The sequence below is a fragment of the Coregonus clupeaformis genome, chromosome 12, assembly GCF_020615455.1.
Source record: "Coregonus clupeaformis isolate EN_2021a chromosome 12, ASM2061545v1, whole genome shotgun sequence".
Taxonomy (NCBI): domain Eukaryota; kingdom Metazoa; phylum Chordata; class Actinopteri; order Salmoniformes; family Salmonidae; genus Coregonus; species Coregonus clupeaformis.
Window position 1 is genome coordinate 36942984 of NC_059203.1, and position 23148 is coordinate 36966131.

The 23148-nt window shown below is 47.0% G+C and overlaps 2 pseudogenes; one reads left to right on the plus strand and one right to left on the minus strand.

Moving 5' to 3' along the window:
• The window catches only part of LOC121578764, a 33165-nt pseudogene extending 15830 nt beyond the window's left edge, over window positions 1-17335 (minus strand).
• Window positions 17305-19137, plus strand: LOC121577582 (annotated as a pseudogene).
• The last annotated feature ends 4011 nt before the right edge of the window (window positions 19138-23148 follow it).

Below are 23148 nucleotides of genomic sequence, written 5' to 3' on the forward strand. Positions count from 1 at the left end.
ACTACAGCTCAACAACGTAGTGCCCTCACTCATCACTAAGCTAAGGACCCTGGGACTAAACACCTCCCTCTGCAACTGGATCCTGATCCTCAACACGGGGGCCCCTCAGGGGTGCGTGCTCACCCCTGAGGGGCCCTAGACCACTGCGCCACTCGGGAGGCCTGGCAGGCAGTGTCAGAGGAAGGCCCTCTAAAAACTGTCAAAGACTCCAGCCACCCTAGTCATAGACTGTTCTCTGTGCTACCGCATGACAAGCGGTACCGGAGCGCCAAGTCGAGGTCCAAGAGGCTTCTAAACAGCTTCTACCCCCAAGCCATAAGACTCCTGAACATCTAATCAAATGGCTACCCAGACTATTTGCACTCCCCCCCTTTTAATGGTCTATTATCTATGTATAGTCACTTTAATAACTCTACCTACATGTACATATTACCTCAATTACCTCGACTAACCGGTGCCCCCGCACATTGACTCAGTACCGGTACCCCCTGTATATAGCCTCGCTATTGTTATTTTACTGCTGCTCTTTAATTATTTGTTACTTTTATTTTTTTAGGTAATCTTTCTTAAAACTGCATTGTTGGTTAAGGGCTTGTAAGTAAGCATTTCACTGTAAGGTCTACACCTGTTGTACTCAGCGCATGTGACAAATACAATTTGATTTGATCTGACAAGTTTCAGCCCCTATGCAATTATAGGAACAGAGAGAAGAGGAGAATCTGAGAAAGGTGTGACTTACTCTGCTGCGTCCACATTATCTATGGCCTGCAGAACAACACAGGGAGAGTCACATGGGGAAATACATTTACTGGCTGTTGATATAACCTCTGTAGAGTTGCCTATTCTCCCTACCTTGAGCCAGGCCTCAGAGATGGTCTTCTGGAAGCGCACAGCTTACTTGATGCCTTCCAACACCAAGGAAACACTGTCCTGACTGCTGCTGGATGCTGTGGTGTTGGAGGACCTTGTGGCTAATTGAGACCAGAAACTAAGACAAGTGGCCTTGCTGTTTTGAATAACTGTAAATGTAAAATCCCAGTGAAGATCGAGTGCTCTGTGGATTCATAACAGTATACACTGGTGCTCTGAGATGATGGGAGTGTGTTGGTGTTTAAGTTTGTTAGAGCAGTGTGTCTCACCCCGATGTCCCCTTGTTCTTCATGTGGATCTGAGAGGCCTGCAGCACCGGAGGGCGAACACACAGCTCCAGATCCAGCTTCTTACGCAGGCCGCCGAAGCCTCCCACCATTAGTTCTGACAAATTGAAAACCCTAGTCATTGGCGACTCCATTACCCACAATATTAGACTTAAAAATAATCATCCAGCGATCATACACTGTTTACCAGGGGGCAGGGCTACCGATGTAAAGGCTAATCTGAAGATTGTGCTGGCTAAGGCTAAAACTGGCGAGTGTAGAGAGTATAGGGATACTGTTATCCACGTCGGCACCAACGATGTTAGGATGAAACAGTCAAGAGGTCACCAAGCGCAACATAGCTTCAGCGTGTAAATCAGCTAAAAAGATGTGTCGGCATCGAGCAATTGTCTCTGGCCCCCTCCCAGTTAGGGGGAGTGATGCGCTCTACAGCAGTCTCACAACTCAATCGCTGGTTGAAAACTGTTTTCTGTCCCTCTTTCTGGAACTTACCCACAAACAGGACCAAGCCTGGCCTGCTGAGGAGTGACGGACTGCATACTAGCTGGAGGGGTGCTCTCATCTTATCTATGAACATAGACAGGGCTCTAACTCCTCTAGCTCCACAATGAGATAGGGTGCAGGCCAGGCAGCAGGCTGTTAGCAAGCTTGACAGCTTAGTGGAGTCTGCCACTAGCACAGACAGTGCTCCTACCCATCTCTCCGATTTGGTCCTGCCGTACATACCTACACGTACGCTACTGTCACAAGACGCAGGCCTCCTTATTGTCCCTAGAATTTCTAAGCAAACAGCTGGAGGCAGGGCTTTCTCCTATAGAGCTAAATGTTTATGGAATGGTCTGCTTATCCATGTGAGAGATGCAGACTCGGTCTCGACCTGTAAGTCATTAATGAAGAATCATCTCTTCAGTAGGTCCTATGATTGAGTGTAGTCTGGCCCAGGGGTGCGAAGGTGAACGGCAAGGCACTGGAGCGACGAATCGCCCTTGCTGTCTCTGCCTGGCCAGCTCCCCTCTCTCCACTGGGATTCTCTGCCTCTGACCCTATTACGGGGGCTGAGTTACTGGCTTACTAGTGCTCTTCCATGCCGTCTCTAGGAGGGGTGCGTCACTTGAGTGGGTTGAGTCACAGACGTGATCTTCCTATCCGGTTTTGCGCCCCCTCAGGCTCGTGCGGTGGAGGAGATCTTCGTGGTCTATACTCAGCCTTGTCTCAGGGTAGTAAGTTGGTGGTCTGTTGATATCCCTCTAATGGTGTGGGGGCTACGCTTTGGCAAAATGGGTGGGGTTATATCCTGCCTGGTTGGCCCTGTCCGGGGGTATCGTCGGACGGGGCCACAGTGTCCCCCGACTCACCCGTCTCAGTCTTGTCACGACCGTCTTCAAAGGGAGTAGACCAAAGCGCAGCGTTTGAAGTGAACATGACTTTATTAATAAAGTGCAACACGAAAAACAATAAACAACGACGAAACGTGAAGTCCAACAGTACAAAGACTGAACACGGAACAAAAACCCACAAACACAAGGTGAAAACACACAGTTTAAATATGGCTCCCAATCAGAGATAACGAGCCGACAGCTGACACTCGTTACCTCCGATTGGGAGTCACATGACTAATCAAAACCAACAAAACCAAACACACCCAATAACACAACATAACCTACCCAAAACCCAACAAAACGAACACACCCTGACTCAAAATACAAGTCCCGGAGCCAGAGTGTGACAGTACCCCCTAAAGGCGCGGACTGCGACCGCGCCTCACAACCCCACAATAGGGGAGGGCTGGGTGGGTGTTGCTCCTCGGAGGCGGCTCCGGCTCCGGGCTTGACCACCACCCCACTATAGTCACTACCCACTCTCGTAGCCTCCTCCAAATGACCACCCTCCAATTTAACCCACCTGGATTAAGGGGGCAGCACCGGACTAAGGGGTAGCACCGGACTAAGGGGCAGCACCAGGATAAGAGGCAGCACCAGGCTAAGGGGCAGCACCGGACTGAATGGCGGATCCTGGCTGGCTGGCTCTGGCGGATCCTGGCTGGCTGGCGGATCCTGGCTGGACGGCTCTGGCAGATCCTGGCTAGACGGCTCTGGCGGATCCTGGCTGGACGGCTCTGGCGGATCCTTGCTGGGACGGCTCTGGCGGATCCTGGCTGGACGGCTCTGGCGGATCCTGGCTGGACGGCTCTGGCGGATCCTGGCTAGGACGGCTCTGGCGGATCCTGGCTGGACGGCTCTGGCGGATCCTGGCTGGACGGCTCTGGCGGATCCTGGCTGGACGGCTCTGGCGGATCCTGGCTGGACGGCTCTGGCGGATCCTGGCTGGACGGCTCTGGCGGATCCTGGCTGGACGGCTCTGGCGGATCCTGGCTGGACGGCTCTGGCGGATCCTGGCTGGACGGCTCTGGCGGATCTGGCTGCTCATGGCTGGCTGACGGATCTGGCTGCTCATGGCTGGCTGACGGATCTGGCTGCTCATGGCTGGCTGACGGATCTGGCTGCTCGTGGCTGGCTGACGGATCTGGCTGCTCATGGCTGGCTGACGGATCTGGCTGCTCGCGGCTGGCTGACGGATCTGGCTGCTCATGGCTGGCTGACGGATCTGGCTGCTCATGGCTGGCTGACGGATCTGGCTGCTCATGGCTGGCTGACGGATCTGGCTGCTCATGGCTGGCGGAAGGCTCTGGCTGATCCTGTCTGGCGGAAGGCTCTGGCTGATCCTGTCTGGCGGAAGGCTCTGGCTGATCCTGTCTGGCGGAAGGCTCTGGCTGATCCTGTCTGGCGGAAGGCTCTGGCTGATCCTGTCTGGCGGAAGGCTCTAGCGGCTCCTGTCTGGCGGAAGGCTCTAGCGGCTCCGGTCTGGCGGACGGCTCTGAAGGCTCATGGCAGACGGGCGGCTTTGCAGGCTCAGTACAGACGGGCGGCTTTAGCGCCGTTGGGCAGACGGGCAGTTCAAGCGCCGTTGGGCAGACGGGCAGTTCAGGCGCCGTTGGGCAGACGGGCAGTTCAGGCGCCGTTGGGCAGACGGGCAGTTCAGGCGCCGTTGGGCAGACGGGCAGTTCAGGCGCCGTTGGGCAGACGGGCAGTTCAGGCGCCGTTGGGCAGACGGCAGACTCTGGCCGGCTGAGACGCACTGTAGGCCTGATGCGTGGGGCCGGAACTGGTGGTCCCGGGCTGAGGACACGCATCTCAGGGCTAGTGCGGGGAGCAGCTACAGGCCGGGCTGGGCTGGCGACGCACCCCGTAGGCTTCGTGCGTGGAGCAGGAACAGGCCGGGCTGGACTGGTGACGCACCCCGTAGGATTCGTGCGTGGAGCAGGAACAGGCCGGGCTGGGCTGGTGACGCACATCGTGGACCTGGTGCGTGGAGTAGGAACAGGCCGGTCCGTACCGGGAACACACACCACTGGCCTTAACTGGGGATCAGGAACGGGCCGGACCGGACTGGTAACACACCTCAGTCTCTCACGCCGTGCCACAACAACTTCCCTCCCTCTACTCGCCAATGGCTCCCGTAATCCGATAGCCTTCTCTCCACATCTCCCTGTGGCAGCCTCCTGCTGCCCAGGCGCCCAAGCCATGTGCCCCCCAAAAAAATTTTTTTGGGGTTGCCTCTCGTCCTTCCGACGATGGCCCTGCTGATGCCGTTGCTCCTCTCCTGCCAGGTTCTCCCCCCTTCATCGCCCTCCAGTACCGGACGGCCTCCTCCTGCGTAATATGTCCCCAGCCGAGGAGGACATCCACCAGCGTTCTCTCCTTACCCGGCGCTTCCTCCCCAAGAAATTCTTGGGTAGTACTCTCGGGCTTCCAGCCTTGCCTCCGTGCTGCCTCCTCATATCGCCGCCTCTCGGCTTTAGCTGCCTCCAGCTCTTCACGAGGACGGCGATATTCTCCCGGTTGTGCCCAAGGCCCCTTACCATCCAGAATCTCCTCCCATGTCCATGAATCCTTTATGGGTGGATATAAATCCTGTGTAGGTGGATCCTGTTGCCGCTTGACACGCTGCTTGGTCCTTTTATGGTGGGTTTTTCTGTCGCTTGTCAGATGGTTGCGTAGCTGTGTTATTTTTCCAGTACGCCAGTGTTAGTAGTGTCCTCCTCTGTTTAGGAGAGTTTTGCGCACTGTGTTTTCGTGCGATCGTGTGTTGACGCCTGTGCGCGTCTGTTTGGCCTCCTGCCGTTTGTGGATTATTTTGCATAGTAAAGTCTTGTTGGACTGTACCTCTGCTTCTGCGCCTGATTCCCCACCACACCATCACTACATCGTTGACAAGTCTCCAGTATCTTTGCTGCAATAGTCCATGTACCGGGGGGCTAGGGTCAGTCTGTTAAATCTGGTATACTTCTCCTGTCTTATCTGGTGTCCTGTGTGAATTTAAGTATGCTCCCTCTAATTCTCTCTCTCTCCATCTCTCCCTCCCCTCCCGGAGGAGGACTACCTCAGGACTACCTGGCCTGATGACTCCTGGCTGTCCCCAGTCCACCTGGTCGTGCTGCTGCTCCAATTTCAACTGTTCTGCCTGCGGCTAGGGAACCCAGACCATTTCACCAGATGTGCTACCTTGTCCCGGACCTGCTGTTTTCGACTCTCTCTCAACCGCACCTGCTGTCTCAACCTCTGAATGTTCGGCTATGAAAAGCCAACTGACATATACTCCTGAGGTACTGACCTGTTGCACCCTCTATAACCACTGATTATTATTTGACCCTGCTGGTCATCTATGAACGTTTGAACATCTTGAAGAACATTCTGGCCTTAAATGGCCATGTACTCTTATAATCTCCACCCGGCACAGCCAGAAGAGGACTGGCCACCCCTCAGAGCCTGGTTCCTGCCTTTCAAGGGAGTTTTTCCTAGCCACCGTGCTTCTACATCTGCATTGCTTGCTGTTTGCGGTTTTAGGTTGGGTTTCTGTATAGCACTTCATGACATCTACTGATGTAAAAAGGGCCTTATCAATAAATGTGATTGGTTGATTGATAAACAGTCAAGCCAGTTAGCTAGCTATCTAACTACAAAGCTAACCACTTTGCTACACTGAACAAAAATATAAACTTAACATGCAACAATTTCAAAGATTTTACTGAGTTACAGTTCATATAAGGAAATCAGTCAATTGAAATAAATAAATTAGGCCCTAATCTATGGATTTCACATGACTGGGAATACAGATGCGTATCTGTTGGTCACAGATACCTTTAAAAAAACGTAGGGGCTTGGATCAGAAAACCAGTCAGTATCTGGTGTGATCACCATTTACCTCACGTAGCGCGACACATCTCCGTCGCATAGAGTTAATCAGGCTGATGATTGTGGCCTGTGGAATGTTGTCCCACTTCTCTTCAATGGCTGTGTGAAGTTGCTGGATATTGGTGGGAACTGGAACACACTGTCGTACACGTCGACCCAGAGCATCCCAAACATGATCAATGGGAGACATGTCTGGTGAGTATGCAGGCCATGGAAGAACTGGGACATTTTCAGCTTCCAGGAATTGTGTACAGATCCTTGTGACATGGGGCCGTGCATTATCATGCTGAAACATGAGGTGATGGCGGCGGATGAATGGCACGACAATGGGCCTCAGGATCTCATCACGGTATCTCTGTGTATTCAAATTGCCATCGATAAAATGCAATCGTGTTCGTTGTCCATAGCCTATTCCTGCCCATACCATAACCCCACCGCCACCATGGGGCACTCTGTTCACAATATTGACATCAGCAAACCGCTCATCCAGACGATGCAATAAAAGGCCACTCTAAAATGTGCAGTTTTTTCACACAACACAATGCCACAGATGTCTCAAGTTGAGGGAGCGTGCAATTGGCATGCTAACTCCAGAGCTGTTGCCAGATAATTGAATGCTAATTTCTCTACCATAAGCCGCCTCCAACATTGCTTTAGAGAATTTGGCACTGGCAGTATGTCCAACCGGCCTCACAACCGCAGATCACGTGCAACCATGCCAGCCCAGGACCTCCACATCCAGCTTCTTCACCTGTGGGATCGTCTGAGACCAGCCACCCGGACAGCTGATGAAACTGTGGGTTTGCACAACTGAAGAATTTCTGTACAAGCTGTAAGAAACTGTGACCGTCTCAAGGAAGCTCATCTGTGTGCTTGTTGTCCTCACCAGGGTCTTGACCTGACTGCAGTTCAGAGTCATAATCGACTTCAGTAGGCAAATGCTCACCTTCGATGGCCACTGGCAGGCTGGAGAAGTGTGCTCTTCACAGATGAATCACGGTTTCAACTGTACCAGGCAGATGGCATACACATTACATGTTGCGTTTATATTTTTGTTCAATATACACTGCTCAAAAAAATAAAGGGAACACTTAAACAACACAATGTAACTCCAAGTCAATCACACTTCTGTGAAATCAAACTGTCCACTTAGGAAGCAACACTGATTGACAATACGTTTCACATGCTGTTGTGCAAATGGAATAGACAACAGGTGGAAATTATAGGCAATTAGCAAGACACCCCCAATAAAGAAGTGGTTCTGCAGCTGGTGACCACAGACCACTTCTCAGTTCCTATGCTTCCTGGCTGATGTTTTGGTCACTTTTGAATGGTGGCGGTGCTTTCACTCTAGTGGTAGCATGAGACAGAGTCTACAACCCACACAAGTGGCTCAGGTAGTGCAGTTCATCCAGGATGGCACATCAATGCGAGCTGTGGCACGAAGGTTTGCTGTGTCTGTCAGCGTAGTGTCCAGAGCATGGAGGCGCTACCAGGAGACAGGCCAGTACATCAGGAGACGTGGAGGAGGCCGTAGGAGGGCAACAACCCAGCAGCAGGACCACTACCTCCGCCTTTGTGCAAGGAGGAGCAGGAGGAGCACTGCCAGAGCCCTGCAAAATGACCTCCAGCAGGCCACAAATGTGCATGTGTCTGCTCAAACGGTCAGAAACAGACTCCATGAGGGTGGTATGAGGGCCCGACGTCCACAGGTGGGGGTTGTGCTTACAGCCCAACACCGTGCAGGACGTTTGGCATTTGCCAGAGAACACCAAGATTGGCAAATTCGCCACTGGCGCCCTGTGCTCTTCACAGATGAAAGCAGGTTCACACTGAGCACATGTGACAGACGTGACAGAGTCTGGAGACGCCGTGGAGAACGTTCTGCTGCCTGCAACATCCTCCAGCATGACCGGTTTGGCGGTGGGTCAGTCATGGTGTGGGGTGGCATTTCTTTGGGGGGCTGCACAGCCCTCCATGTGCTCGCCAGAGGTAGCCTGACTGCCATTAGGTACTGAGATGAGATCCTCAGACCCCTTGTGAGACCATATGCTGGTGCGGTTGGCCCTGGGTTCCTCCTAATGCAAGACAATGCTAGACCTCATGTGGCTGGAGTGTGTCAGCAGTTCCTGCAAGAGGAAGGCATTGATGCTATGGACTGGCCCGCCCGTTCCCCAGACCTGAATCCAATTGAGCACATCTGGGACATCATGTCTCGCTCCATCCACCAACGCCATGTTGCACCACAGACTGTCCAAGAGTTGGCGGATGCTTTAGTCCAGGTCTGGGAAGAGATCCCTCAGGAGACCATCCGCCACCTCATCAGGAGCATGCCCAGGCGTTGTAGGGAGGTCATACAGGCACGTGGAGGCCACACACACTACTGAGCCTCATTTTGACTTGTTTTAAGGACATTACATCAAAGTTGGATCAGCCTGTAGTGTGGTTTTCCACTTTAATTTTGAGGGTGACTCCAAATCCAGACCTCCATGGGTTGACAAATTTGATTTCCATTGATAATTTTTGTGTGATTTTGTTGTCAGCACATTCAACTATGTAAAGAAAAAAGTATTTAATAAGATTATTTCATTCATTCAGATCTAGGATGTGTTGTTTAAGTGTTCCCTTTATTTTTTTGAGCAGTGTAGAAAGCTCACCTAAGAAATTGCCAGCACCTAGCTTCCACATTCCAGCTAATTATTTCACATTCAACTAACCAGGTAATCCAATCATATTGGCAATGTGTCTCCATGCAGCATTTTTAGCATGGAGGTCCAGGTAGAAATCTGCGCTTTGGTCGAACATGGCAGGGAACCCAGAGACAGCGAAAATGACCTTCTCCATGTTGCAAACCTTTCTGCAGCCTTGCAGGGCACAGAAAATGCTAGTCCAGCAAAAACAACATACTGCAAAACTCATGCCATTTGGTGGACATACAGCGTTACCCATCAGTACCACGTTAAGTTGCACCGGATGTCATGCATTTCAATGGGGATGTCCACAACGGAGTGGAAACGCAATGCCCCCTTGCGGTTGAAGGCTCCATTGTGAGACGGACTCCACAAATTAAATTAAATTGGTAATTTAGCAGACGCTCTTATCCAGAGCGACTTACAGGAGCAATTAGGGTTAAGTGCCTTGCTCAAGGGACCATCAACAGATTTTTCACCTTGTCGGCTTGGGGATTAGAACCAGCGACCTTTCGGTTACTGGCACTAAGCTACCTGCCGCCCTACATACTTGGAAATTTTTCTAATTTTGCGTCTTGTTCAGGCCAAGACTGAAGAGGATGGTAATGACGTTTGTTTTTGATGATAATTATTAGGTGGAGGTCGCTAGCTACAATGGTATGTTCAACCTAGCCTAGCTATTAGCTAGCTAGCTGCTCTGCAAGGCAAGCTAGCATGACTTGCTATAAAGTTAGAGAACCAAGTTGAGGAAAAAGTAACTAAACAAAACATGGTTTATTATCACCTGAAACAATTAATTTATCCTGTCTTGAATGAATAGGTCATATTTTGCAATCTCCAAAAGTAAATGCGATCTCTGACGAGACAGGCTCTCCTCCACCTTGCGTTACAAACACTACACTTGTCCAATCTGTAGCCAGGCAAGACTCTGTGAAGATGACGTCCGAGTAATGAAATACGTCACAATGTAAACGGGGCATGAGTCAGTGAAACTGGAAAGCATTTTAAGGACTGTCATTTCCTCCTCATATTGTAGCCTACAATTTGTCGCCACACACCTAGGCCAAGGCTATTGATGGATTAAAGACAAGGTTGTTTTTATTGATCTCAGATTCTCAGTGCCAAAGTAACCTGTCATTTCGATCATTAATGTGGTATTAAAAAAGATTCAGTCATGTAAAATTATGTAGAATTGTATGAAATTCGTTTACTAAAATCCATTTTTTTCCCCGGACCCTAGCCTACTAAAATGTTTCCCATGTGTGCAACTTCTGTAAGTGCCTCTATTCTGCTGCTCATATGCCATGATATGCATTCAATGATTTATTATGAATGTGATTTTTTTCTTCTCTTGCGTTGCTGTATCTCAGAGCTCCCCAGGTCTGGGTTGAGAAATTGGCTAATTGCTAAATTAGTTAAGTAGCCGCAAGTACAAGACTACATTTACATTTAAGTCATTTAGCAAACGCTCTTATCCAGAGCGACTTACAAATTGGTGCATTCAATTTAGGATAGCTAGTGGGACAACCACCACCGGGGGAGGGGGGTGTAGAAGGATTACTGTTAGACTATTCCAGGTATTCCTTAAAGAGGTAGGGTTTCAAGTGTCTCCGGAAGGTGGTCAGTGACTACGCTGTCGTGGGGGAGCTTGTTCCACCATTGGGGTGCCAGAGCAGCGAATAGCTTTGACTGGGCTGAGCGGGAACTGTGCTTCCGTAGAGGTAGGGGGGCTAGCAGGCCAGAGGTGGATGAACGTAGTGCCCTCGTTTAGGTGTAGGGTCTGATCAGAGCCTGAAGGTAAGGAGGTGCCGTTCCCCTCACAGCTCCGTAGGCAAGCACCATGGTTTTGTAGTAGATGCGAGCTTCAACTGGAAGCCAGTGGAGTGTGCGGAGGAGCGGGGTGACATGAGAGAACTTGGGAAGGTTGAACACCAGACGGGCTGCAGCGTTCTGGATAAGTTGTAGGGATTTAATGGCACAGGCAGGGAGCCCAGCCAACAGCGAGTTGCAGTAATCCAGACGGGAGATGACAAGTGCCTGGATTAGGACTTGTGCCGCTTTCTGTGTAAGGTAGGGTCGTACTCTGCGAATGTTGTAGAGCATGACTAGTCTAGTGTTACTCAATTCTTCAGTGGCTAACGTTAGCTAACTCTCTAAATTGATAGATTGTAAATTAGACAGATGTTTCACGGAAGCGTGGTCTGCATTAATTAGTTTATTTTACTTCCTTAGGAAGGTTTGTAGAGAATGAAACATACTGTAAGAACTGGTCTTCTTCTTCAGTGGTGTTTATTGGCGGTTGGCATCCAACGTTATGGTGCATTACTGCCACCTACGGTACTGGAGTGTGGGCCAGAGACAGGGAGAATCTAAATTCTACCCATCAGCCTTTTTGCTCTTAAAAAAGATAACAAAATATTTTAGACTATATCTAATGACGTTCTACTCAATATACTCTTTAAACAAATGTCCTGTATCCCCTTCTCCCTCATACTAGATCTCATCCTCTCTCTTTCCCTCTGATACTGCCTACACCATAGCAATACATGCTCCACGGTCTCTGTTTGCTGACAATAATCACACTTTCCTATCAAATGTGTCCCACCCTTAATCTTGTAAAAATAGCCTCCTCTCTTCTGTCCCTTCCTGCCGTCCTCTCCTCCCCGACTTTCCTCTGTACTTGAAATAAATGCCTTCCCTTATTATCTCTATTCCACTGCTCCTGCCATCTCTGCACCATCACTGTATATATATCAGTCTTTTTGCCTCTGCCTTGCTCATTGAAACTTCAACATCAACATCCCCACTACTACAGTGCCTTGCAAAAGTATTCATCCCCCTTGGCGTTTTTCCTATTTTGTTGCATTACAACCTGTAATTTAAATGGATTTTTTTATTTGGATTTCATGTAATGGACATACACAAAATAGTCCAAATTGGTGAAGTAGAATTAAAAAACTAACTTGTTTCAAAAAATTATACAAAAAAATATCAGAAACTTTGAACATCCCACGGAGCACCATTAAATCCATTATTAAAAAATGGAAAGAATATGGCACCACAACAAACCTGTCAAGAGAGGGCCGCCCACCAAAACTGACGGACCAGGCAAGGAGGGCATTAATCAGAGCGGCAACAAAGAGACCAAAGATAACCCTGAAGGAGCTGCAAAGCTCCACAGCGGAGATTGGAGTATCTGTCCATAGGACCAATTTAAGCCGTACACTCCACAGAGCTGGGCTTTACGGAAGAGTGGGCAGAAAAAAGCCATTGCTTAAAGAAAAAAAGAAGCAAACACGTTTGGTGTTCGCCAAAGGCCATGTGGGAGACTCCCCAAACATATGGAAGAAAGTACTCTGGTCAGATGAGACTAAAATTGAGCTTTTTGGCCATCAAGGAAAACGCTATGTCTGGCGCAAACCCAACACCTCTCATCACCCCGAGAACACGTGTTTTTCATCGGCAGGGACTGGGAAACTGGTCAGAATTGAAGGAATGATGGACGGTGCTAAATACAGGGAACTTCTTGAGGGAAACCTGTTTCAGTCTTCCAGAGATTTGAGACTGGGACGGAGGTTCACCTTCCAGCAGGACAATGACCATAAGCATACTGCTAAAGCAACACTCAAGTGGTTTAAGGGGAAACATTTAAATGTATTGAAATGGCCTAGTGAAAGCCCAGACCTCAATCCTATTGAGAATCTGTGGTATGACTTAAATATTGCTGTACACCAGCGGAACCCATCCAACTTGAAGGAGCTGGAGCAGTTTTGCCTTGAAGAATGGGCAAAATTCCCAGTGGCTAGATGTGCCAAGCTTATAGAGACTTGCAGCTGTATTGCTGCAAAAGGTGGCTCTACAAAGTATTGACTTTGGGGGGGTGAATAGTTATGCACGCTCAAGTTCAGTTTTTTTGTCTTATTTCTTGTTTGTGTCACAATAACAAATATTTTGAATCTTCAAAGTGGTAGGCATGTTGTGTAAATCAAATGATAAAACCCCCCCAAAATCAATTTTAAGTCCAGGTCGTAAGGCAACAAAATAGGAAAAATGCCAAGGGGGGTGAATACTTTCGCAAGCCACTGTAAGTGCTTGTTTAGCCAGTACATCTACTGCCTCGTTCCCCTCCACCCCCACATGGGCTGGGACCCAAGTAAATCTTATCTGTATACCAATCTTTTTAATCCTGTCATGGGTTTGTAGCACCTCATAAAGCAGGTCTTGTCTGCTACGTGAGCTAAAGGACTGGAGACTCATTAACACTGCACATGAATCAGAGCAAATAACTACTCTGTCTTGTTTTGACTTCCTCCACCCACTGAAAGGCCAACAGTATGGCCGTCAGCTCCGCCATATATACAGCCAGATGATCTGTAATACGTTTCCTGACTTCCACCCCACATTCCTGCACTACAAATGCTGACCCAGTACGTCCTGTCCTTGGATCTTTTGAACCATCTGTGTAAATGGCCACAAAATCCTGATACACAGTATCCAGACGTCTCTTAAACAAATCAGATGGATCAACACTCTCCCTATCTTTCTGTAGTCTCTCCAACACTTCTAGATCAACTACTGGAGGCGGGAGTAGCCGTGGTGGATTTACAGAAATAGCTACCGTTGGACTAAGCTCCCTTCCATACAGTCCCATCTCCTTCGCCTGGGTATTACCCACCCACCCAAAGCTCGTGTTCCTCTCTTCGCTCATGTTCCCAGCATTCCTGTAAAATCCCTTTCACAGGATGAGACACCCCATGTCCTTGTAGGTTGACCCAATAATTCATTTCCAGCTGCTGTCTCCTAATCTGCAATGGCATATCCCCCATCTCCACCTTTAATGCAGCCACTGGGGACGTCCCAAACGCCCCACTACATATTCTGAGTCCTTGCCCCTGTATGACATCTAGTCTTTCCAATGAGGTCCGGGCTACCGAACCATATGCTATACTGCCATAGTCTATTACAGATCGGATCAATGCAACATACATGGTCTTCAATGAGGAACGCCCAGCCCCCCCACTCCTTCCCCGTCAGACAACGCATCACATTTAGCACCTTCTTACACTTTCCCACCACTCTCTCAATATGTTCTGCTCAGGTCAGTCTAGTGTCAAAGTATACCCCAAGGAACCTGAAAGCCCCCACCCTCTCCAAGTTTCTCCCATATAACCTCAAGCATACCTCATCTCCCACCTTCCTCCTGGTAAAGAACACGGTTTGAGTTTTCTCTACAGAGAACCTGAATCCCCACATGAATGCCCACCGCTCTACCTCATCAATTGCTTCCTGTACCTTCCTGACTATGTATGGCACATTTCTTCCCCTCTTCCATAAGGCCCCATCATCTGCAAATAATGACCTCCCTATATCCGGCTATACCTGAGAGTAAACATCATTGATCATAATTGAGAACAACAGAGGACTAATCACGCTCCCCTGTGGTGTACCGTTATCCACCAGGTAGCTGCCTGATAAAGACTTTCCCACCCTCACCTGGATAGACCTTCCAAACAGGAAATCCTTTATCCAGTTGTACGTTCTTCCTCCTACCCCCATAATATCAAGCTTGATTAACAACCCCTCCTTCCACATCATATAATACGCCTTCTCCACATAAAAAAATACAGCTACAACAGTCTCCTTCTTCACCTGAGCCTTCCTGACCTCTGCTTCTAAGCAAAGCACTGGATCCATAGTTCCACTACCCCTCCTGAACCCACTCTGATGTGGCAATACTAGCCCTCTGCTCTCCAGGAAGTAAGTCAGCCTCTCCGTAATCATACGTTCCATAATCTTACATACATGTGATGTTAAAGCTATTGGCCGATAGCTTGTTGGCCTTGTTGGATCGTTCCTGGGCTTCCGGATTGGTACCACTACTGCCTCCTTCCAACTGCCTGGTAGTTTCCCCTCCTCCCACACTCTGTTGTTCAACACCAATACCTTATCCAGTGCCTCATCACTAAGATGGGCCAACATAACATAGTACACCTCATCTTTCCCAGGTGAAGTTAACCCAGCCTTACCTATTGCTCTTTTCATCTCTGCCATGGTAAATGGTGCATTCAATGCATCATTTACATCCTCCCTCCTATCCAGCACTCCAGGATGCTCCTCTCTCGTGTTCTCTCTCCCCCTCTGCCCCTCCTCTGACAAATTTGTGGAGCTATGCAATTGGACAAATGCTTTGGCCATCATCTCTGCCTTCTCCTCATCTGTTACTGCCACATCCTACCCACTTGTCAACACTGGATAATCCCACTCATCCTCTTAATCATCCCCCACACTTCTCCCACAGGTGTCACCCTTACAATGGTGGCACAGAACCGATGCCAACATGACCTATTTGCCTGACGGATAGTTCTCCTCACCAGGGCCTGGGCCTGCTTGTACTGAATCAGATGTTGGAAGTTATGCGTCCTTTTCAGTACTCTAAATGCCCTGTTCCTACTCCTCACCATTGCCCCACATTCCTCCGTCCACCATGGGACTGCTTTCCTCCTCCCTGAACTCTTAGGTATAGCCTCAGTAGCTGCCCCAAATAACGCTGTTCTCACCCAGCTATTCATACTATCCACATCCCCTCTCATATCCACCTGAGCCATCACCTGCTCACTCAGCTCCCGAAACTGATCCCACTTTGCCCTTCCAAACACCCACCTGCCTACACCATCCACTGACACCACCTCCTCCCTCCGGCCTACTGTGCATACTATGGGGTAATGATCACTCCCTACTGTCGACTCCTTCCATACCACCCACTCACATATTCCTGCCATCGCACTAGATACCAGAGTGAGGTCCAAGGCAGACTCTTTCCCTGTGGCTACATCAATCCTGGTCCCTCGGCCATCATTCAGGCACATTAGATCTTTATTTTCTATCAGATTTTCCAGCACTTGGCCATTTCCATCCATCCGTTTCCCACCCCCAAAGCGTGTTGTGGGCATTAAAATCCCCACACCACATTACCTTACTTCTATCCTGGCCCTCCTCCCTCTCCAGCACTTCCAGGTCCAATATCTGGCACGGATTATAGTAGTTCACTACCACTAGCACCCTTCCTCTCAACCACACCTCCACCACACATATTCATGTTCAATACCTTTGCCTATCATCCTGTAGGGAATTCCTTGCTTTATGAAGGTGGCACATCCCCCCCTCCTCCTATATCTCTGTCCCTACGAACCACTACATATCCCTGTATGATAAACTCTACAGTCGGTTTGAGCCATGCTTCCTGCACACAATCAATGTTCCCGTATTCCCCGGTCTAGATGCTCCTACCCATCTCTCCCTTGAACCTATATCTCCCTGGACCTGGACCACCCTCACTGCCTCAGCATATGACACCCTTCTCTCCACTCTCACTTGTTGCACCTCCACTGCCTGCTTCATAGCCTCACACCCACTATATGCCACACTATGAGCACCCCCAAAATTGCAGCACTTTGGTTGTACACCATCTCCACACTTCCCATACTCATGCTCTCCTCCACACCTGGAACACCTCTTTTTCTCTTTACAGACTGTTGCCACATGCCCAAACCTCTGGCATTTATAACATCTTAAAGGCTTCGGTACATAAGCCCTTACATAATAACTACTTTATCCTATTGTTACTTTATTTGGCAGTACCAAGTCCTTGAAATATAACAGAATAGACGTGCTATCTACCCTAACTCCACCCCTTGTTGGTTGCAATCTTTGAACATTCACTTGAACGCCTCCTCTCAAATTGTTCCTTATCTCTTTAGTGCTAACACTCACAGGCACTCCTGTTATCACCCCTTTAATCCACTGCTTGATCAGTCCAGCTGCTCGACTCCACCTTACACTTCCCTATTTGCTTCACTCAGAGCTTTTTCCCTCTGCGTCATGTCCTTACAGAACACCAACAAGCTCCCATCTCTTAACACTTTAGCATTGACAACTTCCCCAATCAACTATTTTATCACAGCCGTCAACCTTATCGGACTCATCGCCCCAACTCCCCCTTCCTCCCGAAACATTTTATGTTCCTCCTCAAACGTCCTTTTCTGCCTCCATAGACCTCTCGCTCCCCTTCAAACCCCAACTCCCTTTTTCTCTTTCTTACTCCCTCCTTTATTTGTACCGCAATGTTCCATACTTGCTTCACTTTTCCATCACTCTCTCCTACCATCTCTGACCCAGTCACAGCACAGCTGTGCGGAACCGCCGCCACGCCGAGTAAAGTTAGTTTGTTTTTCAACGATTTATCCCACCTACTCCTCTAACCTTCTCTAGCTGGGCAACTCACCGCGTCGTAAGAACTGGTGAGAGCAACTCTTGTCAAAGTACAGGATTCCCGCGCCAGTGTTTTTGCAATGCAGGAAGAGACCTTGTATAATGTCAAGCCTGTGAAACTCTAGTGGTCTACTACGTCTCTACTTTAGACGTCCAAGGGTGTCATTATAATTTTATCGTATTGTATTCTTCAAGTGTATATAATTTAGTTATTTGTCCTGGATAACGCATTCTCGTGCGATTTTAATACAAAATATCCCAATATTTCTAGACGGTCCCTAAAATGTTCATGAAGTACCTCCCATTTCCGTGTAGGTACCTTGTATTCAAAAGTCCGACAGACATTTTTCGCAGACAGAAGCAGCGGGGTGACATATACAAGGTAAATGGCTGTCTGTAAGACGTTCTACGACCTGACAGCAAAGCTCCTTACAGGAGAATTGTTTAATTTCTCGTCTCTTCAAGGTAAAGTGGTGCTGATCGAGAATGTCGCGTCTCTCTGAGGCACGACCACCAGGGATTACACCCAAATGAACGAGCTCCATGAACGGTACACCGACAAGGGGCTCGTGATTCTGGGTGTGCCCTGTAATCAATTCGGACATCAGGTAAGAGGGGATACATTTTCTTATCATTCTAAATATGTTGTCCCCCCCCCTGTCCCCCCCCATTCTGTTTTGAGAAGAGCAAAAACAAGCAAAAATGACCCAGCCATTATCACTTTGGTTGCTGTAGCTGAGAGGCAATTTTATAAGTAATTTCACATAATTTACTCATTTTGCCATGGCCTTGTCTCAATTCCTAATGAAGGGGAAAGATGGGCACTATCAATAATGAAATTAGATGGTGTCCATCCAATTTTATTGAGGGTTCTACCTATGGCTTTTGACAATGGACTCAACTTGATATTAGGCCACTTTTGAGATCAAACATCTAACAAACTTTTGCTGTACATGTTAAATATTCTTCCCATCTACTCCTGCAGGAGAACTGCAAGAACGAAGAGATCCTGATGTCCTTAAAGTATGTCCGTCCGGGAAATGGCTTTGAGCCGAAGTTCCAGCTCCTTGAGAAGGTGGATGTGAATGGGAAGGACGCCCACCCCCTGTTTGTGTACCTCAAGGAGAAGCTGCCATTCCCAAGCGACGAGCCCATGGCCTTAATGAACGACCCCAAGTGCATCATCTGGAGTCCCATCTGCAGGACTGACATCGCCTGGAACTTTGAGAAGTTCCTCATTGGGCCAGATGGAGAGCCATTCAAGCGTTATGGCAGGAGATTCCTGACCAGCAACATTGAGGGTGACATCAAGGAGCTTCTCAATAGGGCAAACTAAACAGTCCCTGTGTTGGTCACACAGAGGCAATGGTGGGGAGTGGAAATCATGCCAATATGAGATGTGATGGCTTTTCAAATTATAAAGAATTGTCACACTTTGGGAAATGTCCTTGGCCATAACTCAAAAAGAAACAACTTTCAACAGCTCACCATTCAATAAATACTTCCTCCTCCTTACAAGCTTAGCCTCTGTGTGACAGCAGCACACCCATGATCTTTTCAAATCATGTGCCGTGCTTTCATATGCAAAATGCTGCTGTGTTCTGAACTTTTATTAAATGAAGGCATCCATTGAAACCAATACTTTTGTGAGAGGGATGTCTGATGAAATGTAAAAGTCTTAACATAACAGTTGCATTGGGCCCATGTAAAGCAGGACTGTGTTTTAATGTAACAAGTTGCCCAAATAAATGTATTCTTTTTATCATTGTATTTCTTGTGTCAGTCTTCATAGTATTTTACGGGAGTTTCATGTGATTAATGCTCAGGTCAAATGTGAAAGTGTGGCAACATGAGCAAAAATGTGGTGTAGGGTGAAGTTGCCCTTAGACGCTGATCTTGGGTCAGTTGAGCATTTCCCCCGCTTATGGTTAAGGTAAGGATTGGGGGAGGGGAAGCTGCTGATTCTAGATCTGCACCTGAGCCAAAAAGGGGGGGTGTATTTAAATGGTCTGAAGAGGGAGGAAATATCATAATATTAACATTTTAGTCATTTAGCAGACGCTCTTATCTAGAGCGACTTACAATTAGCGCATTCATCTTAAGATAGCTAGGTGAGACAACCATATATCACAGTCATAAGTAAATTTTTTCTCAAAGATGTTATGAGCAAAGTCGGTGCTAGTAGGAAAAGAGAAGTGCACGGTTGTTTCATTTGCTTAGACACTTTGAATGCCATTTGTTTAGTGGTTCATTCTCAACGACTCCAGGAAGTTATTCTGTAAAAAAAACACCTACAAGGAAATGGATGCAATTTCAGGTTGCATCACATTATTATTATTATTATTATTATTAGGATATGGTGAATAACCGTATGCACTTATGCAATAAACTAGTAATTTAAGCAAGAATGTCTAATGTGATGCAATACCTCTTATTTTTTCAAATTCTTACTGTTCTGAAAAGCAATTAGACTTTATTGTATTTTCAATCCAAATAATTCTCCCATTAAAAATAAATATTGCAGATATTGGCAATATGATTCATATTAGAACACAGTTAAGTACCTATTTTTGAAATAGTGTTTTTATTACAGTGGCCACTAGCCAGTCTCTGCCCAGTACCCTGCCCTGAACCTTAGTAACTGTTACTAGCCGGATACCACCCGGTCTACCCTGCACCTTAGAGACTGCTGCCCCATGTACATAGTCATTGAACACTGGTCACTTAAATAATGTTTACATACTGTTTTACCCACTTTAAATGTAAATACTGTATTATAGTCATGGCTCATTCTATATAACTATTGCTGGACACACCTTTTCTATTCATATACTGTCCATACTGTCTATACACACCATTATATATATACAGTAGCAGTCAAAAGTTTGGACACCCCTACTTATTCCAGGGTTTTTCTTTATTTTTACTATGTTCTACATTGTAGAATAATAGCGAAGACATAAAAACTATGAAATAACACATATGGAATCATGTAGTAACCAAAAAAGTGTTAAACAAATCAAAATATATTTTATATTTGAGATTCTTCAAAGTAGCCACCCTTTGCTTTGACGACAGCTTTCACACTTAGTATTCTCTCAACCAGCTTCATGAGGTAGTCACCTGGAATGCATTTAAATTAACAGGTGTGCCTTGTTAAAAGAGAATTTGTGGAATCTTTTTCCTTCTTAATGCGTTTCAGCCAATCAGTTGTGTTGTGACAAGGTAGGGGTGGTATACAGAAGATAGCCCTATTTGGTAAAAGACCAAGTCCATATTATGACAAGAACAGCTCATCATTACTTTAAGACATGAAGGTCAGTCAATACAGAAAGTTTCTTCAAGTGCAGTTGCAAAAACCATCAAGCGCTATTATGAAACTGGCTCTCATGAGGACCGCCACAGGAAAGGAAGACCCAGAGTTACCTCTGCTGCAGAGGATATGTTTATTAGCTACCAGCCCAAATAAATGCTTCACAGAGTTCAAGTAACAGACACATCTCAACATCAACTGTTCAGAGGAGACTGCGTGAATCAGGCCTTCATGGTCGAATTGCTGCAAATAAACCACTACTAAAGGACACCAGTAAGAAGAAGAGACTTGCTTGGGCCAAGAAACACAAGCAATGGACTTTAGACCGGTGGAAATCTGTCCTTTGGTCTGATGAGACCAAATTTGAGATTTTTGGTTCCAACCACTGTGTCTTTGAGAGACGCAGAGTAGGTGAACGGATTATCTATGCATTTGTGGTTCCCACCGTGAAGCATGGAGGAGGTGGTGTGATTCTGTGGGGGTGCTTTCTGGTGACACTGTCAGTGATTTTTTTCGAATTCAAGGCACACTTAACCAGCATGGCTACCACAGCATTCTGCAGCGATACGCCATCCCATCTGGTTTGTGCTTAGTGGGACTATAATTTGTTTTTCAGCAGGACAATGACCCAACACACCTCCAGGCTGTGTAAGGGCTATTTGACCAAGAAGGAGAGTGATGGAGTGCTGCATCAGATGACCTGGCCTCCACTATCACCCGACCTCAACCCAATTGAGATGGTTTGGGATGAGTTGGACCGCAGAGTGAAGGAAAAGCAGCCAACAAGTGCTCAGCATATGTGCGAACTCCTTCAAGACTGTTGGAAAATAATTCCAGGTGAAGCTGGTTGAGAGAATGCCAAGAGTGTACAAAGCTGTCATCAAGGCAAAGAGTGGCTACTTTGAAGAATCTAAAAGAAAAAAAATATTTTTATTTCTTTAACACTTTCTTGGTTACTACATGATTCCATATGTGTTATTTCATAGTTTTGATGTCTTCACTATTATTCTACAATGTAGAAAATAGTAAAAATAAAGAAAAACCCTTGTGTCCAAACTTTTGACTGGTACTGACATTGCTCGTTCTGATATTTCTTAATTTCATTATTTTGGATTATGCGTATTGTTTTGCTAGGCATTACTGCACTGTTGGAGCTAGAAACATAAGCATTTCGCTGCACCTGCGGTAACATCTGCAAATATGTGTATGGGAACAAACTGATTTGATATTTACATCTATTCAAGATATTTGACAGCAAAATTAAGTTTCTAATGAGGATTGTAAAGAAAATAAACTTTAAAATACGATCGGTTTTGGACAGCTGGATGTCTTTTTCATTTGCTGTAGAATAATAATTACAGATATGATATAAGGCTTTTCTATTCATTGGCATAAATATGGTTATATTAATAATGTAATCATCTTAGGAGGGCATACTCAGAGAGGGACTGACCAGCAAGTATGATATCTGCAGTCCCAAAGACATTTACATGCTGTTGTGCCACATGAAAAAAGCACAAGACAGATGCCACAGAGCTAGAATTTATCTTATGGGAAATTGATCCATGAAGTAGATACTGGCAGAGCCATATACTGTATAGGTCCGGTTACTGGTGTCTTGTATCAACCTTTACAAGACACTTGGCAATGTAGTGAAATATTACAGTAGGGTCAGGGTGTTGAGTCTGGAGTAGGTGGTATCAGAGACACTGGTTCCTGCCATCATGTATTGTGTTGCCACCACTAGCCCGCACAAGCTGAACAGCTATCACTGAAGACTACTAGTACTCAGTGGGACACATTTAAGTGTCAGTGAAAAATATAGTGCTACGTAGCAACCGTCTAACAACATACAAGCAGATCGATTTGTAAGAGTCCTCATTCCATCCATTGACGAGCAAGCTGTCATGTCACCATCATATATTTTATTTAACAGCTGATTGGTTGTCAGAGTCCATTGGTGGGAGAACACAGATGCCTGCAGTCCTAAACACACTGAGGACGCCTTTAAGTTATTGCTGTCCAAATTCTATTTAACAACGGATTGGAGCCTTATCACGAACAGCAACAATTTCAAGTTTCATAAATTTAGCACCACTTTCATACATATCACATTTTGCTTCACGCAGTGTGCTTTTAAGAAAAAACAAAAGCAATTTCAATGTAGGACTGTAATACCACACAGGACAGGTAGCCTAAGGACAAGCCATAGCGGGGCAGTTGGGAGGTCCATTCAGTCAGCAATCAAATATGCTTGAAAGTACAGCCATATTATCTAGAAATGTACGAATGGTCAGGGCCTCGCCACGTCGTACATACATATTTAAAATTCCAGATGCGACTAAAGTAAAACTCAAAGTGCCTCCTTTTAAACAAGTTGTAGGATTAAAAGGCCACTGTTGCTTTTGTGTGACAAGGGGGAGCAGCACATCTTTATCAGGATGAGACTTATCTCAGAGAGCAAGGGG